The sequence below is a fragment of the Phymastichus coffea genome, unplaced genomic scaffold, assembly GCF_024137745.1.
Source record: "Phymastichus coffea isolate CEN01 unplaced genomic scaffold, Cenicafe_Pcof_1.1 PCOF00093, whole genome shotgun sequence".
NCBI lineage: Eukaryota > Metazoa > Arthropoda > Insecta > Hymenoptera > Eulophidae > Phymastichus > Phymastichus coffea.
Genome location: NW_026706904.1, coordinates 392,127 through 408,274, shown reverse-complemented (window position 1 = coordinate 408,274; position 16,148 = coordinate 392,127). Strand labels below are relative to the sequence as shown.

The following is a 16,148-nucleotide window of genomic DNA, read 5'->3' as shown; positions in this document are numbered from 1 at the left end:
ATGCATGCAAATGAGCCTGACGTGCCATCGGGAGCATTCTTAGTTTTGAGGACTCTGCTGATATACAGTCCAATGCCGACTGTACTCGAACAAGCTTAATTTAGCAAAATCGATCCAGCTGTCTTTGTGTGTCGTACAGTTTTGACCCGAAAAGAAAGTCAAAGCAACTGAATTATTTTAGGCGACACAGGGCGATCAATAGCAGCGTCGACGACTTGCGGCAATTGTCGAAAATAACCGCAGAAGAGAAAGAGAAGAGAATTTCCCATGCACGCGAATACATAGGGAGTGGAATCGTGCAGCGTCCAGAGCGAGAGAGAGAGACAGGAAAAACAAGGAGCCCGCGCACGAAAAGGGGGTAAAGCGACGGAGGAGGAGAAGCCAGCAGAATGAGAGGGGGGGGGGGAGATGGACATTGGCAATGCGGGAAGCTAATTATCGAGCGTGTAACATAATTAACTGTCCCGCGGGAGAGAGAGTCTTGGCCCCGCGCGATCCACTCGCGATCGAAAACTTTACCGTTAAGACAAGCCGCTCGCTCTCTCTCTCTCTCTCTCTCTCTCCCGCGAGAATGTTTCTTACTGCGGCATGCTTAATGGAGATTCGCGCGCGGATACTGCCACACATACATGCCTGCACGTAGCCCCTAGCTGCAGGAACGCTTCAATCAGGCTGCGCGCGCTTATTCGTCCTTCCGGCTCGACGCCGCGCGCATCTCGCGAAAGCTCGGCGCTTCCGAAAGAGGCCGGACGAGGCGTGCGCGCGCCAATAAAGCACGCCGCTGAGGCCAACTGTACTTTTCGCGCTCTCTATTGTCTCAACGTGCGAACGCGAGGCGGCGCGCGCGCAGGCCAAGCTTAATTTCCATGACCTCTCGCGCCACACGCCGCCGCGCGATACGATGCCGCGCCGCTGCCTACGCGCGCCGTTCGCGGAGGCCACCGTGGCCTCCTTGCTCGCCTATAGTACGGACCCGCTGCCGTTGCCGATCGCCGGCGATGGCACGTCGTCCAATATTTCATCGACGTAACTCTTACGCCTGGCCGCTCGACGGCGGCCTATCTTGCGTCACTGAACGCCTCGGCTTCGGCTCCTCGGCATTTTTCATGCCGAGAGGCTACGCCATGTGCCTCGTACGGAATCCCGTGTAATTTATTCATTTATGTCACCTGCTTCTGTAGCGGCAGAACAGGTCCCCGTGAGAACTCGTGAAACAATGTCTAGCCGCGATTTTCGGAATGACTAATACAATACACGCGACGAGAATTGCGCCCGAGTGCGTGATTTTTTCCTTTTTTTTTTGTTTCTTTTTCTGTCCAGAAAAAAGAATCATACGGGACTATTAGCAGTAGGAAGCGACGAAGGATATACGTCGTCCGCGAGCAGCAACGAAGTGTGAAGCGTGCGGCGCTGACGGACAGAAAACGCATTTTTACGACATCACGGTCAGTTACATACTTCGCTTCTTTTTGTTTCTGGGTCGTGTGCCGGGCGTGCGACTAGCCGGCTGATACACTTTTGCGAAAAAAGAGCCCCCCGCTGCATTTTCCGTTTCACCTTCGAGACACCGAAACCTCGAATTCCGCTGGTGTCGTACGGTTGCGCGAGTGCGTTTATGGATTTTTCCCCCGCCCGTGGGATTCCCGTGGGATTCGCTCGGGACGCTCTTTTTCTCTTCGCCGTACGAATTAGCCATCCTCGATCGCGCTTACGTGACTTGTCACATTTGCTCGCGTGCGCTGTTTGATGAAATCTGCACGCGCGCCAAGGTAATCGGAGGCTTCCGTTCGAGAATCGCGCCAAGTATGATCCGCAGCGGACAGCGAAACGAAAGTAGCAGTCGCAGCCCGTGCACGGCGTCGTTCGGGAACGAACCACGGATCGAATGCCCTTGCCCATCGCGGACAGACCGCCAGCCTACCGGGCAGTAAAAAGCTGTGGCCGACCAGCAGCGACGGACGCGAGCGCGGAGCGGCCTCGCGAAAAAGGCTCTCTTACGTAAAGCCGCTTACAAGCCGATAAGATAGCCGACGTGGCTAATCACCTAATGGCGCGTTCCCGCGGCTGCCGTTGCGGCTCTTTTTGTTCTCCGGGGGCAACCTTTAACGGCGCATCCTCATTATCGACGCGAGATCGCGGCGTAAAATCAAATTACCGGCCTGCAGCGTTGTAAAATCGAGCGCGTAGGTCGCGGGTTCGCTGGCGGCGCTCGCTCGGGCGCGCACTCGAGCGGCAACGCAGCTATAACAATTAAGTCGCTCGGGCCGGCGCTGGCGGCGGCCTCGATCGATCGGCAAAAACAAATGAAAAAGCCCTCGATTCGAAACACTTTGGCCGCGCGCGTGGCTTTCGTCGCGCCGCCGCGGTTCAACGTCATCGGAGATGCGCGAGCTCTCGCGGGAGGCTGCCCAGCGTATGGAGAAGCGCGCGTCGCTCGGACGCGTACCGTTCGCCCATCGGGGCAGCGGAATTTATGCGTGCGCAGAAATTGAGATAAGCCGAGTTTGGCCGAGTAATTTGCCCGAGCAAAAATTGACTCGTTCCGATCGCGTGCTTCGTCGGCCTCGCTTACGACGCGTAACGCTATCCGTATGTACCAGCCTCGTCGATTTGTCTTGCGAGGTGATTGATCCGCTCGTCCGAGACTTTCTTTTCTCTCTCTCTCTCGCTCTCTCGGCCAAGGATTCCTCGCCGATCCTTCACCTCGACCGCTCGGACACACGCGAAATAATTAGCATGTAGACAAGCGTCGTTCGCAGGCCTATCGAGCAAAGTTGACGAATCGTTCGAGAGATGCTTAACGCGACGGTCGTTCGGCACACATCACGCGTCAGGCGAAGTGGAGCGGAACGTGCAAGAGCGGAAATTCGTCCAATCGGCTTTGGTTGATAGGCGACCGGCGCGCGAGAGTGAGCGAGAAAAAATAAAAGGATTTTTGTCGTCCCGCAATGCGAATCCTGTTTTGAGAAGCGGGTCAATGGACTTCGGGTCGGGATATACGGATTCATTCGCGTTTTGTGTACATAAATCCTTTAGACTTATTAAGTATTCATGCTTAAGCTGTCCCGTGTCTCTCTCTCTCTTTTAAATCAATGACCGTAAAGCGCGCGCGAGCATGAGTTTTACATAATCGCACCTCGCCGATCTGCACGCCTCACACACTGACCGAAATTCATACTCGTTTCGGATCTCTGCGCGTCGCGTTTGCAATTGCCTCTCGAGGGGAATCAACTCGGAACGAAGTTTGCCGCGGCCGAGTTTTGCCATTTTTCTTTTCTCCCTTTGGCACAATCTCATGCACCAAGTGTCCGAGCCCTTAACGACCGATTTTCGACGAGGGCTTATGCTTTTTTTTCTTTCTCTTTCTTTCCTTTCTCTTCGTTGAAAATGAAATTGGAGCGCGTGCCGCCACTGTCGTTAGCCAAAACGAGGCCAATTACCTAGCCCGGACGGCCGGTCAGAGACTCGATGCCAAGCACGAGCAAGCTTCATATGGATGCACGTATCTGCGGCGCGGCGGGCGGCTTCGTGCTCGCGCGAACAGTTCTTTTTTTCTCTCTCTCTCTCTCTTTTATTTTTGCAGCAGTTCTCAAAGCTGCCAGTTTTCTAGAGCGAATTAATTGAATCGAGTGCTTTTTCAATGTTCCACGCCTATATCGCGCGCCATAAAAATATCCGCGCGCGAGAGCGTCGAAACGGCCGGGGCATAAATCACCACTGCAGCGCAGCGCGGTGCGCACTCGCCGAAGCATCGGCCGCGTAGATCTCTTTCTAGAGAGAAAGAGAGAGAGAGAGAGAGAGAGAGAGAGAGAGAGATTCCTCTCCGAAACCTTATATCCTCGAAACGAAAAGAGCCCACGCGCTTGTGCACTCTCCTCTTGGCCAAGAGAGGAAAAAAATGCTTTTCACCGTTAGCGCGCGACTCTAACGTGAAAGTCGAAAAAAAGGCGGAACGAAGAGCCGACGCGTGCATGCGAGGGGGGAAGGAGGCAGAAAAAGAGAGAAACGAAAAAAAAGTAAAATTGGTTAGCGAGAGAGAGAGAGAGAGAGAGAGACAACCGTTAGCGAACTTCGCTCCGAATTCTATCCGAAACGACGGCTACTTCCGACGAGCGAGTGAGAAAACTATACGGCCTCGATCGCTTCCGTCGATTTTTCTCCACCGCTATAGACCGTCCAAAGATGTCTCTTCTTCTGCTGCTTCGGTGTTACTGATCTCGTTTCGGTTTTTTTTCTCCAACCTCGCTCCCTTTGTCCTCGACCGGGCGAGCCGAGCTGCTCTCGTGCGCACTCGGATGTTTGACTTGGTTGCCGCGACAAGACGCGCGACGCTCCATTGATTTCGTCCGAAATGTTATCGTCGAACCGCCGGCATGCGATCGACTGCTCGATACGGCTAATTACTGCACCGCCGGCGGGGCAGCGTGCCAGTGCGATCGATAATGGCGCTCTGCTCGTAGGTGCCAGGGTCATTAACCCCCGCGAGAGCGATCTGTCGCCGCGCAGCGTGCATCATAATACAGACGGGGAAAACGCACTTTCTCGCAAGGGCCGACGTATCGAGTTGCTCGCCGCGCGAGGCGCTCGCCGCTCCGCCGTTTTTTCTCTGGCGCTGCAGAAGAGCGGCAGGTACGGAGCGAGCGCACAAGCTCGTGGCTGGCGCGCGCGAGATTCGTTACGCTTTGGCCTTCTCGCGCAGCGCGCCTTCGTAGCCTGAAAATCGATCCCCTTCGGAAGATCGGCTTACGCGACGCGCTCGTTCCGAAGGGATTCCACTTGCGCTCGGCTGCTCGCTCGCGGCGTCGCTCGCCGCCCGTCTCTCTTTGACGAATCGCGCGCTCCGTGCGTGCCCGATTTGGCTCGCCCCGCGCGACGAGGGAACCGTTAAAGTTGGCACGAGTCCGCGAGCGAAGAGAAGCGCCAACTTCTGGAATTTCCCCGTGCGCGCGCAAAGTGCCATCGCGGGCTTTATGTCGGTCGCTCGTGGGTGCGTATAGCGCCGATTACCGATCACGCGCTGAATGACAAGAGCGCAGCGCAGCGCGAGCCACACGGAATATCCGATCGACTGAATACGCTATGAAGCACGACAGAGCACATCGCGTTTGACCAACATTTTCTTTCGGACCTGTCGATGTCCGTCGCATCTGTCGTTGCTCGTTGCTTTTCGCCGATCTACTTCTTTTTTTTTCTCTCTTTTTGTTAGGACGCCAGCGCTCATTGGCAACCTTTTCATACTGCTTATTGCTAGTCGACTGCATTTCAACTCTGAAAGCGAATCAATTGGTTTTCTCATCAATTTTCCTTCTGAGGCTCCATCGTTAAAATTGTTTCGCAATCCTTATCAGATACATGTTAAAGTTAATTAAGAGTACGTGAATTGGTGACCTTCGAAAACGAGCGGTAATGGCTTACGCAAACAAAGTTGCTTGCCAATTGCTTGCCAGCTGCTGCGGCGATCGCAAAGCGAGGCGAGGGGGAGGATGAAAAGAAGAAATTCACGCCCGAGCCTGCCCGGCAGCGAGACATACGAATTTTAAGAGAGACGCGCCGTGGCTATGGGATATTCCGGCGTGCGCGACTTCTGCTGTCGCCCTTGGGTTTCCGCTTTCCTTCCGTCATTGCAGCGGCACGTCCGATCAAATCGAAAAGGACTCGCAAGCGCACATCTTGTCATCGCGATCGTCGATTAAAATGGAAGCTCGCCGCGATAAGCCCAAGCAGCGCGATTTCGGAGGCGACGTCACATAGGTGAAGCGCGTGAGCCTGTTGCAATGGATACGATAGACTGCGCGAGAAAGATGCACTCGTCGACCGGCTCACTCGCATACACTCGCGGGGCGATCCTTCGGCGTGACAACATCACTGCACATGTCGATCGCAGGTTGAGTTTTCGCACTTGGCCGAATGTTTTGCACTTTGGTTTCGGATCCGCAGGCACTTACCTTATGTCGTGCGCTCGGCTTGCAGTCAAAGGTCCCTGTGCGCGCTGGCGTTCGTCGGCTCGAAAGCGCTGGAGCGAAAGCCGCCACGGAGACGAGAGGTCTGCCCGTCTCTACGTTTCGGGAGAGCTCACTGGCGCGCGCGACAAGAGAGTCGTAATCGCCGAAGAAAAGAAGAGGAAAAAGTAAAAAAAGAGAGACTCGGTATCGCGCACTTGTGGTTGCTCGCACTGGCGTTCGATCGGGAGGCGCGCTCGCGTGCGTGTCAGTTCGCAGAGTGAGCAGTGAGCGTGTGTGTCGACGCGTGTCCCTAGCTCAGCCTGTGGCCGGGGCTTTTCTCACGCCGGCGCGCCGTTTACGAGTGAACTACTCGTGCGCGGCCGGGCCACGGTACCTTAAATACCTTACGCCGGCAGAGAGCTGTTCGCCCCTCTCTCTCTCTCTCGCTCTCGCGCGCGCTCCGGAGCGCCGCTGGCTGCTGGTCTCCGGTCTACGCGGGGAGGGAAGATGCGCAGCGGCAGCGGCTCGTCCTGCCGCCGCCACAGGATGAAAAAGGGGGGACGACGCCCGCCGTCGCGACGTTGGCGCGCGCGCGCGCGCGCACGGGGGAAAAAAGGACCAGCCACCGACGCCGGCCACGGGGGGAGGATGAGTCGGCCGATCGGCGCGCATGCGCCGCCGCTTCCTCGCGCGCCGAGGCCGCCGCAGAGATGCGCTGGCCGCTGCTGCCTCTGCCACCGCGGCTCACTGCCGAGCCGAGCCTCGGCCGAGCTGCAGTCGCGGCTGCGTTCGCCGCTCTCTTTCCTTCGTCGGCTAATCAATTATTCCTTGTCGCTTCTCGTGGCTGTTGTACCTCTCGCCGGCCAAGTTAATCACGCCGAATTGGTTGCGATCGCGTACACGGGTAGACCCGCGCGAGGACACCAGCTCGAGCCACACTGTCAGCAAACATTACGACAACTTATGCACGTTTCATGGCTACGTACTTGCAGTAACGTTCTATTGCGCGTTAGTTGATCATTGCTCGTCAGCGCAAGTAAATCTTCATGGAATAATTAGAGCACAAAATAAATATGTAGATCGCCACCTATCTTCCCGCCAGGTTCCGTAGTATGGCACTCGTTGCGAAAAAGACAGCAAAGCAGCCTGTTAATCTGGCTTTTGCTAAAATTCATGAAAACGCTGACAAAAGCTGCTGTAAATATTAATACGAGCTGCTCGTGTTGTTAAAATCATTTTGTTTGAAACTACTTTGTGTTATAACAGTGCTCTCGCGATCTCGACTCGTTTCACCGCAACCGACGTTCCTAGCGAGCATTATGCCAGAAAATCTTTAACGGACGATCGTGCCCACGGAAAATGCATACCGAAAGTGCAAGGTCGATCGCGGCGCGCAGCGACGCAGCCTCTCGTTGTTTCAGCGAAAAACCCGTTGCGTACGTGGCTTTCGCAAGGAAAACATCCGCTCCCAAAACTTGTGGCAGAGCGCTTGGGTTTTGCCCGTTGCATTATATCATTAAACTTGATCGAGCCAGCCACGAGAAGGATGTGAATATTATTTAAACGGGAAAGCTTAATATAGCCTTTTCCAAGTAGGCCAGTCCGACTAGTTTGACGTCAACAGATATTTGGTAACAGACTTTCGTTCTTCCTTGAAACCTGCGTCGACGAACCGATCGACCAAGATCATTAACATTCACATTTTCATTTCTCACATCCTATACTCGTGATGGGCTTTGAACGATTGATGTGTAAAATAAATTCGCGTCTCACCAAACGCAATCTTTACTACTTGCGTGTAGGTTGACATATGCTAATTACCCGCGCTCCCTGCCTCCTTCATCCTGCGCCATCAACATTATCTTAAAGTTTCATGAAAGCAAATCAATACCCGGCGAATTGTGCAACTCGCGGAGCGTGGCCTTTAATCGCACGAAAATTAAATTACCCGATTGGGCATCGACGTTATTAATACTCATATCTTGAAATAAATTACACGGCGCGCGTATTCGCTTTCCGAGATTAGTCTTCGCATTCAACGTTTCAAGTCGAACGATCGTAATCCAGCTTGTAATTAGGCGAACAATAAAGAGAAATCGCGCAGAATCATCGTCGGACTTGGCAGACGAAGTTTCGCGAGAGCGGCAGGAGGGGGAGCCTCGGCCAGAAGAAGAAGTGCCCGATGGTCGGCTTAGAGAAAAAAAACGCAGCGCGCTCTTGGGTTCGTTTGTCTTGCGCGCGGCGGCTCGGCACTATTATCGCGAGCTCTCGGCCACTCTCCGTTGTTTCGGGATGAGTCACACGCGCACCAGCGTCTCTTCTCCCGCTCTCTCTCTCTCTCTCTCTCTCTCTCTCGCCAAATCGATACTCTCCTGCACGCGCACCCGGCAGAACGGGTTTCTTTAGCGGCTTTCGGGGAAACTCGCCCGCACCACATTTTTTTATATGCCAGCCTCTCTCTCTCTCTCTCTCTCTCCTGCTCTGTCGCGGACGGATTTTCGCCCCAGGGATTGCTTCCTTTTTTTTCTTCTTTCTTCTGCGAAGTTTGCACACGACGTCTGCAGATGCGATTTGCTTGCTCGTAGGGACTTTGATGTAGTGCGCTTGCGCGCGATTTTTAAGGTTTTGCAGAACGTCAATTCGCGTGGCGAGAAGATTTTTTATTGATAACGTCTTGTTCGTTAATATGCCTCGGAACATTCCCGTCGCCGCTGAGCTTGTATGCGAGCGAGTAAGCGCATTTTTCATATGCTCCTTCAATGACGACACGTGGTATGCATAGAGTAAGTTCATCTTCTTTTTTTTTTGTTTTCAATTAATGAATCATCAAATGACTTTCATGCCACGTGACCATGGAGGTATCGTAAAAGTGTACAACGATGGAAAAAAAATCGAAGAAAAGGAAGGTGTATTTTGTCGGTGAGTGAGCAAAAATGTGCTTTACGACGATTAACTACCGGTCTATCGGACGTCATAAGTGAGAGAGAGAGAGAGAGAAGGAGATTTAATTAGGATGAAGTCAGTTTGCGCATCGCTAAATAAGAATATGAGTACAATGAGGGTACTAAGGTCGTCCAGAAATACAACATCTATACAATCGGCAATGACAAGTTTGTTGTAAAATCACGCGATGAAACGGAACCCTCGAGCAGAGTGACACGCGTGGTCCACGTCGACAAAAAACTGCTCTTGGCTGTCGATCAATCTCTTCGCTCGCGCATCTATGTAATACCACGAGTGAACGTTGTGACGAGCGCAAATTATTGACATTCTAACATTCCGGTATTATCAACTGTTTAGTCGTGCTGTTACCAAGGCATCCTTTATCGCGTATACAATCTGTCATTCAAGTACGAATACCGTTTTATGTTAATATTATCGAATAAAAAGGTCGATGCATAACCGACAGGATAGCGTAAACGCCGATCGTGTTTTCGCGTTGCACAGGTATGCGGGCAATAAAAAGCAGAGAGAATGAGAGAGATGGAATGCCATTGACACCTGCCCGTCCATCTCTCTTGGTGTTGGCGTGTTGCGGCTGGCTTCGGTTGCATAAGTCATTCGTGAGCGTGCGAAATGGAGCTCTCTTTCTCGGCATTGAACTTGACCTGGATATCCGCTGCCATGGAGAAAGAATCATCGGAGAAAGGCGCGCTCACTCTCGATTTCAGCGCCGGCGCTTTCTCCCTCTTCGCCGGACGACGGCCTATCAGCTGATGGATTGTCATAGCGATTCGCATAAGCGACACGAGTGCGCGGGCCCTCAATTCACTCCCGGCGAATAATGGGAATGTCGCGTTAGCCTCGAGTTGGTATGCGCGTGCAAGTTGAGCGATCGCGACAGAGAGCAATGAGAAACACACGCCGACGAGGTGCTGTAATCTTGGCGATGGTTCCTCTTCGAATGAACGTATCATTAACAGACCCGACGCGCTTACAACGCGCGAGTTGTTTATTCGATTATAATACGTCGGTGAATAGGCTGCAGCGGACCGGTGCGTGGCATGAATAGGCGCGTTTAAAGAGCTACGCGCGCACCGAAGTCTGATTTATCACATTGCCAGTGCGACCTTTACACGCAAATCTTATCTGAATCTGCTTACTGTTGTCCGTCATCCTATATTTCTCATTTTCACACGGGCGTTTAAAAGAAATATATGTGTATATAAATATACAAATACGTAATATCCGCCTCGATAAGCGCGCGGAGTCATCGGAATCGTTATAACAGTTCTGCCTGGCTATACCGCTCGAAACCGTAAGGGTTTTCGGCGCGCATGTGGTGAAATGACAAACAATTTAGGCATTTTATAAGCTTCGGGCAAAGAAGCCGAGAGAGCGAGCAAAGAGAAACGCGGCAACGGTATTTTTACGAGAGCCGGGATAAAAGGTTCGAGGACCTTCGCAGAAAATCGAAGTGGCGCCCGCGAGAGCGAGAAGAGAGAAAATGATGCAACGCGCGAGAATCGGAGATTCGTGTGGACGACATCACCGACTGGTTTTCAAGCGCGGAGAGAGAGAGAGAGAGAGAGAGAGAGAGAGAGAGAGATCGTTTTCGATCATCGGCCAGAGCGGCGCGGTGTCGACGAACGGCCTTGCAACTTTCCCGCTTCGCCGAGCGATGATCGCGCTTTTATTAGAACGTGATTTCACAGGGAGGCAAAGCAAGGTGTAGAGACTCGACTCTAGCAGCGCGCTATGCTATGTTTGCCCGGCTTTTATTGTCTCAGAGATGAGTTTCCTTTTTCTTCATCTTTCTTCTTCTTCTTCGTCGTCTTCTTCTTCTTCTTCTTCTTCTTCTGCTTCTTCTTCTTCGTCTTCTGCTGCGTCCGAACGTGTTATCGGTATTTATAGCTTTTGAGGCTGCCAGTTGGAATTTACGCACCTCTTACATTATAATAATACGATATCGAGCAATTCTCCATTATTCGTTAATTGATGATTAAGTTGATGTAATTAATGGAGATAGATTGGTTATTATCAGACGCATATATCGAGAATTACGCGTGGAAGAAAATACTTGAATTACGTATTTTAGCGCGGAGTAATTGAAAATATTCAACGATAGTCGGATGCTAGCTGCGTTTGCTTGTGTATTATTTGTGTGTAATCGTGAAATACGCAAGTATTTTATTGTCAATGCCTTGGCAAAATGTTCATACAGTTGAAAACGTGTTTCGAATAATCTTACGATTGCAGTGATCGCCAACCAAGAATAGGAAAATAAAAATGGTTATCCCTGAATTTCGACAGCATCGGCCATTTGGCATTAATAATTAAGCATTAATTAATGGGCAGATAAAGTAGTTTATTTAACCACGACGTAGACTCGTTCTACTAATTTATTATCTCGTCTGTATAATAAAAATAAGCAAATAAATAAAAGTCGAAGCGAAATGCTGAAACGTCCGCGCATCGCATAAAATTCCGACGAAGAGCATGAAGCAGTCGGAAATAGTAAATTTGTGGCAAAGATAGTCACGGTGTATCAGTTAAGTTGACGATTAATTACGCGAAAAGAAAAACGCAGCACTGGCGAAAAAAGCGCAGACAGAACCATTCGTTTGAGCTACAGTGACAAAGAACTGGCGAATAGAGAAGCTTAATCCTGGGCTGATAGGGAGTACGTTTTCGCGTGATAATTCGTATACACGTGTTCGGATGCGCTAACGCACCAACTAAAGCAAAAATAATCCGCGAGCGTATACGCATTTTATACATACACGTCAGATCGCGCGCGTATAAAGTATATAAAACGCTGGAGATACGAAGGTAGATGCTAAAATTCTGCAGCTCTGCCTTCGTCTGCTCGTAAACTCGTGGATTTTATCCTTCGCGGCGCTCCTTTTCTCTCGCCATTGCGATTTTACTTCTTATCTGCCTTCCGCTCGTCGCATATCAAGCGAGTCGTCCTCGCTGCGGCTTATTATTGCCGCGCGATTGTTATCGTTTCGCCACTACCGATTGCATTTGCTCGCTGAAATAATCCAGCCGATGGCTGTACACACCTATATATATACGCACGAGTCTGCCCAACTCCCTTTAGATTTTCGGCTGTATATAACGCTTCGGATTAGCAATGGTTTCAAGATGGGAGGCAGTTGTAAACTCGAAGCTACTTGTTACGTGTAAGTTTGTAACCACTTTAGCCAGTTCGCAGCCTCGCCTCCGGCGGCGAAACTGCCGTACGCAAACTCACTCTGACTGCCTTAAATTGGTCGGCCGATATGACGAGTTTGCCGCGCTCTCTCTCTCTCTCTCTCTCTCTCTCACTCGTGCAACAAGATGTCTCTCGCGCCGGGGCACCACGATAACAAACTCGGATCCCGTTGCACTTTACAGTTGAAACGCGCACCAAAGTCTCGATTATCGGCGAGCGAGCGGAACGGTTCGAGTGTGCGTCCTTGCATCGGAGAAGAAAGCATTGGCGGCCGACTGCGCCTGCGGACACGTCGATCCCCGGATCCCCGGCAATTCGTTTCTGTTCTCGCGCTCGTCCTGATCCGCCAGCGAAAAACTTTCTTCCCATCTGGCTCGCGTGCACATATACGTGCACACGGCGTCGCGGAATATCCAGCTCAATTTGGCTTTCCTTCTCATTATCCGCGGCACCTTCGAGCTGACTTACATTTGAGATAGGTGCAGGCACCAACAGCGAAACACTCTCAAATGAAAACTGCGAGGATCGCGAAACTTTGGCTGCAGTCTCGCCTCTCTACGGCCAAAGTTGCGAGTTCGCGCGCGGAAGTTTGGTTGCAGCGTCGTCTTAGTGAGATATATACCAAATGAATTGGTTTTATCTCTGGCGACGCTTCTGCCTTATAATTTAATCGAGGTAGGAAAGAAGGTGAAAAGACAGCGAGTTGCTGTTATTCGGTTATTCCATAACGAGATTCCGATGCTTATTAATTTGTAAGGAGCGGAGGCTCAGCAGCCTGCACATTCGGTTTGATGTGCCTCGTCAAGCTATTTCGAGACTTGAGACTCGGATTACAGTTTAATTGAAACTCGCGCGGGATTCAAGCGGATAATGAATTGAACTTTAATGTAATCACGCGAGTATAGCGAGTAGAAAAACGTAATGCCAAAAGCAACGCCGAGCCCGAATATCTGAGATTAAGAAAAGTGGTGGGCGCTGTAATGGCTGCGCGTATAGAGGCCAGGAGCTAATACAGCGGCGAATGACAATTAGGCGCGCGCGCAGAATATGATTTGAATCGATCTCGCAGAAAAGGGGATTCAAAAGCAAACGCCATCAACCGCGGCTGCTCTCGTTTCTCTGTCTCTCTCTTAATGGAGCGCGGACGCATCAGAGATCCCTTTGACAATTGCTTACATGTATCCCGCAGCACATTGAAGCACAGATATGCGCGCGCGTGTATGTGTGTGTGTGTATGTATGGCAATGGGAAAAGGGAGTCGGAGCGAGCAGAGCAATAAGAGGCCAGAATCCGCAAGAGATACTTCCGTTTCTCGCGGGCGGCGTGCGCTCGCTGCTCCGCCACGGGGAAATCAATAGCGTTGCTAGGGCTCTCCGAGAGCAACGCGCTTATTTTCGTCCGCTCTCTCAGCCGCCAATAATGTCCTTTCTCTGTACACACGTGCCATTTTACATACCGCCTCTCGCGTTTCCCCCCCCCCCCCCCCGTGGATCGCGCATGGCGTATGAAAATTCAACAATCCGACGACGTTATTATTGTTATCTTTTTTTCCGTTTTTCTTTAGTTATTTACTTATTTATTTATTTATTTATTTTTTTGCATCTACAAAGTCTCTCAAAAGTGCAGTTCGCATCCACGCTTCAGGCCGGGCAATCGTAAATACCAGCGCAACGAAAGCGCAAATCAATTGATCACACCAATCTACCACTAGGTGGGATGCTACACTGCGCACCTCTCGCGGACTGAAATGACTCATTCTCTGTATAAACTGAGTGATGATAAAGCTTTGAAAACGCTCAATTATTGCCAATAAATTTAAAAAAGTGCGATGCCGAGAATTTACTTTTACATTAAACACTAGTCTGCATCTTTTTCAATGTTTCGTTGACAGGTTCGCTATTTCCTCTTCAGGACAATATTTTCTTGTTGTTGTGTCAACGAAGTTTTTGTAGAAACTACATTGTTAATAATATAAAAGCTTAGCAGTTAGTTTATTAAAATAGATAAAAGCAGACTATTGAATTCTTTATCTGTTGATTTGAGTAGTAAAACGCATCCTTTAAATTGTTATGGTAATATAATAAAGTGTGAGAAGCTGTCGGCAATACGCCGAAAAAAAGCAGATCAGTGTTTAGTGATTTAAAAAAATTTTATCTGTGTAAAAGGCTATTCATCCCAAGTTTTCAAATACGATTCACGTCGCGTTACCCTTTTGAAAGATTCAACAAAGAAAGCAATCAATAGGCTGAATTATTCTGGAACACTAGAACGAGGTTGAAGTTTCAACAGCTACTGCTAAATAAAGAGTATATAGAAGCTAGCTGCTAGTACTTGTGGACATAATCCTCCTATCAAGGCCGTGCACGCCAGTACCACGTCACGTTTCATCGCGAATAAATAACAACGAGCGACCGCGCGACTCTGCTTTTCTCGTCGATTAGCGCCAACAAATCGTCACGAAGCGAGCGCGCCTATGGATATGCGCGGAATAAATCAGCCGCCGAGCTCTCGCTGCGACCGCGCTGCTGCAGCACCAGCAGCGATATCCGTTGCAAAATTGCGACGAAAAGGGTCCAAGAGAGGGCTAGAAACTCGATTCTTATGCACCCTCGCTCTGCGTTTTCGAGGGCCGCCGCCGCGCGACTTTCGCGCCGAGCGCTTTTGTCCTCTTTGACAACGACCATGACTACGAGTCGTTTGTTGCCTATTACTTTAGCACGAATTAATCGTTTAGAAAAGACCTTGGAGTGCTCGAAAATTGCTCGCAATCAGGATTGCTTATGCCGATAATACGTGTTTATACCTTGCTTTCTTTGATGACCTGTTGTTCGCTCCCCCCCTCCCCCCCTCTCTCTCTCTCGTGCTTTGATTTCAACATGCTGCTGCACTCGGGATTGTTACTTCGACGAATGCTTGACATATTTAGAAAGATCGATCGAGCTTTCGACGAAAAGTGCTTAAACAAATGAAAATTTTGATCGACTCTCGACTTCGTTTTCAACTGATTGTATAATTGCTACTTCGTGATAACTTTAGCTACCTGCCAATCCAAATTATTCCGAATCACTGTTTAATCTTCAAGTTGTTGTGACTAATTGTTCCACATCGCCCTCGCAGCTATACGAATCAAGGCCTTGCATTGTGCGCATCGTGCCATCGTCGAGCACTGATTTTCACGCTGATGTGAACAACAAGAAACGCGGCATCTGAAACGCCAACCATAAGCAAGACACGTGCAACTCTGATTGGGCACTGGCTATTGTGACTGTCGAATCCTCATTTTCCAAGCAGGGAATGTCGCGCACCCTAAAATACGTCGCGGGCCAGGGCTTTCCCGGTGGCTGTTCCCCTGCAGTGCAACGTAATAATACTCGATCGATCGCGACGTACAACATTTGGTGGCTTAGCAAGTGCACGACGCGCTTTTATCTTCGCCTCTTTTATCTCATATTTATTTGGCCGGGGTGCGCACCGCGGCAGTGTGCATTGTGCGTGATTTCGAGAATGCGGCAAACTTGGGGTGGGACTCCGTCGCGCATTACTTTTCTCTCTTCTGTCGCTTTTTATTTCTGGTGGCAGCCTGTAGGAAGATTGCTTTTGATTTATTGGGGCGGGAAAGCCTTATCACGACGAAAGTAGAGTGCGGCCAATTTGAAAAGTTAACGCAGCTCTTTCGCGGCAGAATTTCATTATCGTTCGATCATCGAGTGGTGCAACTGTGCCAGAATTAACCGAACGTTACATTGCTTATTCGTCAAGTAATTCAAAATATCACTCTAACGATTCAACATCCGAGAAAAATGTGGATAATTTTCATTTGGCTTCCCAATCGGAATTGGATAATTTTATCTAAACACTGATGGGAGATGGTAGAGCGTGCATAAATGATCTTGCAGTAGCTGGCAAAATCCATAAAATGGCGAAGAAAAGAAAAGAGGCAATTAAGCAAGCTTAAGTGGTGAAAAATCTGGGATCTGTATGCTTTGCTTTGAAAGAGATGCCAAGCGTCTATTGTGTACCGCGCGCGAATACAGTCATCATTTTCT

General features: G+C 50.3%; 1 protein-coding gene across 1 annotated transcript in view; it reads right to left on the bottom strand.

Moving 5' to 3' along the window:
* LOC131669458 (mucin-2) overlaps window positions 1-6,191 on the bottom strand; it is a 32,204-nt gene extending 26,013 nt beyond the window's left edge. The window contains exon 1 of the mRNA XM_058944333.1: window positions 5,946-6,191. The gene's annotated coding sequence lies outside the window, so the exon portion shown is untranslated. The remainder of the gene's footprint in view (window positions 1-5,945) is intronic.
* Between the last annotated feature and the right edge of the window lie 9,957 nt (window positions 6,192-16,148).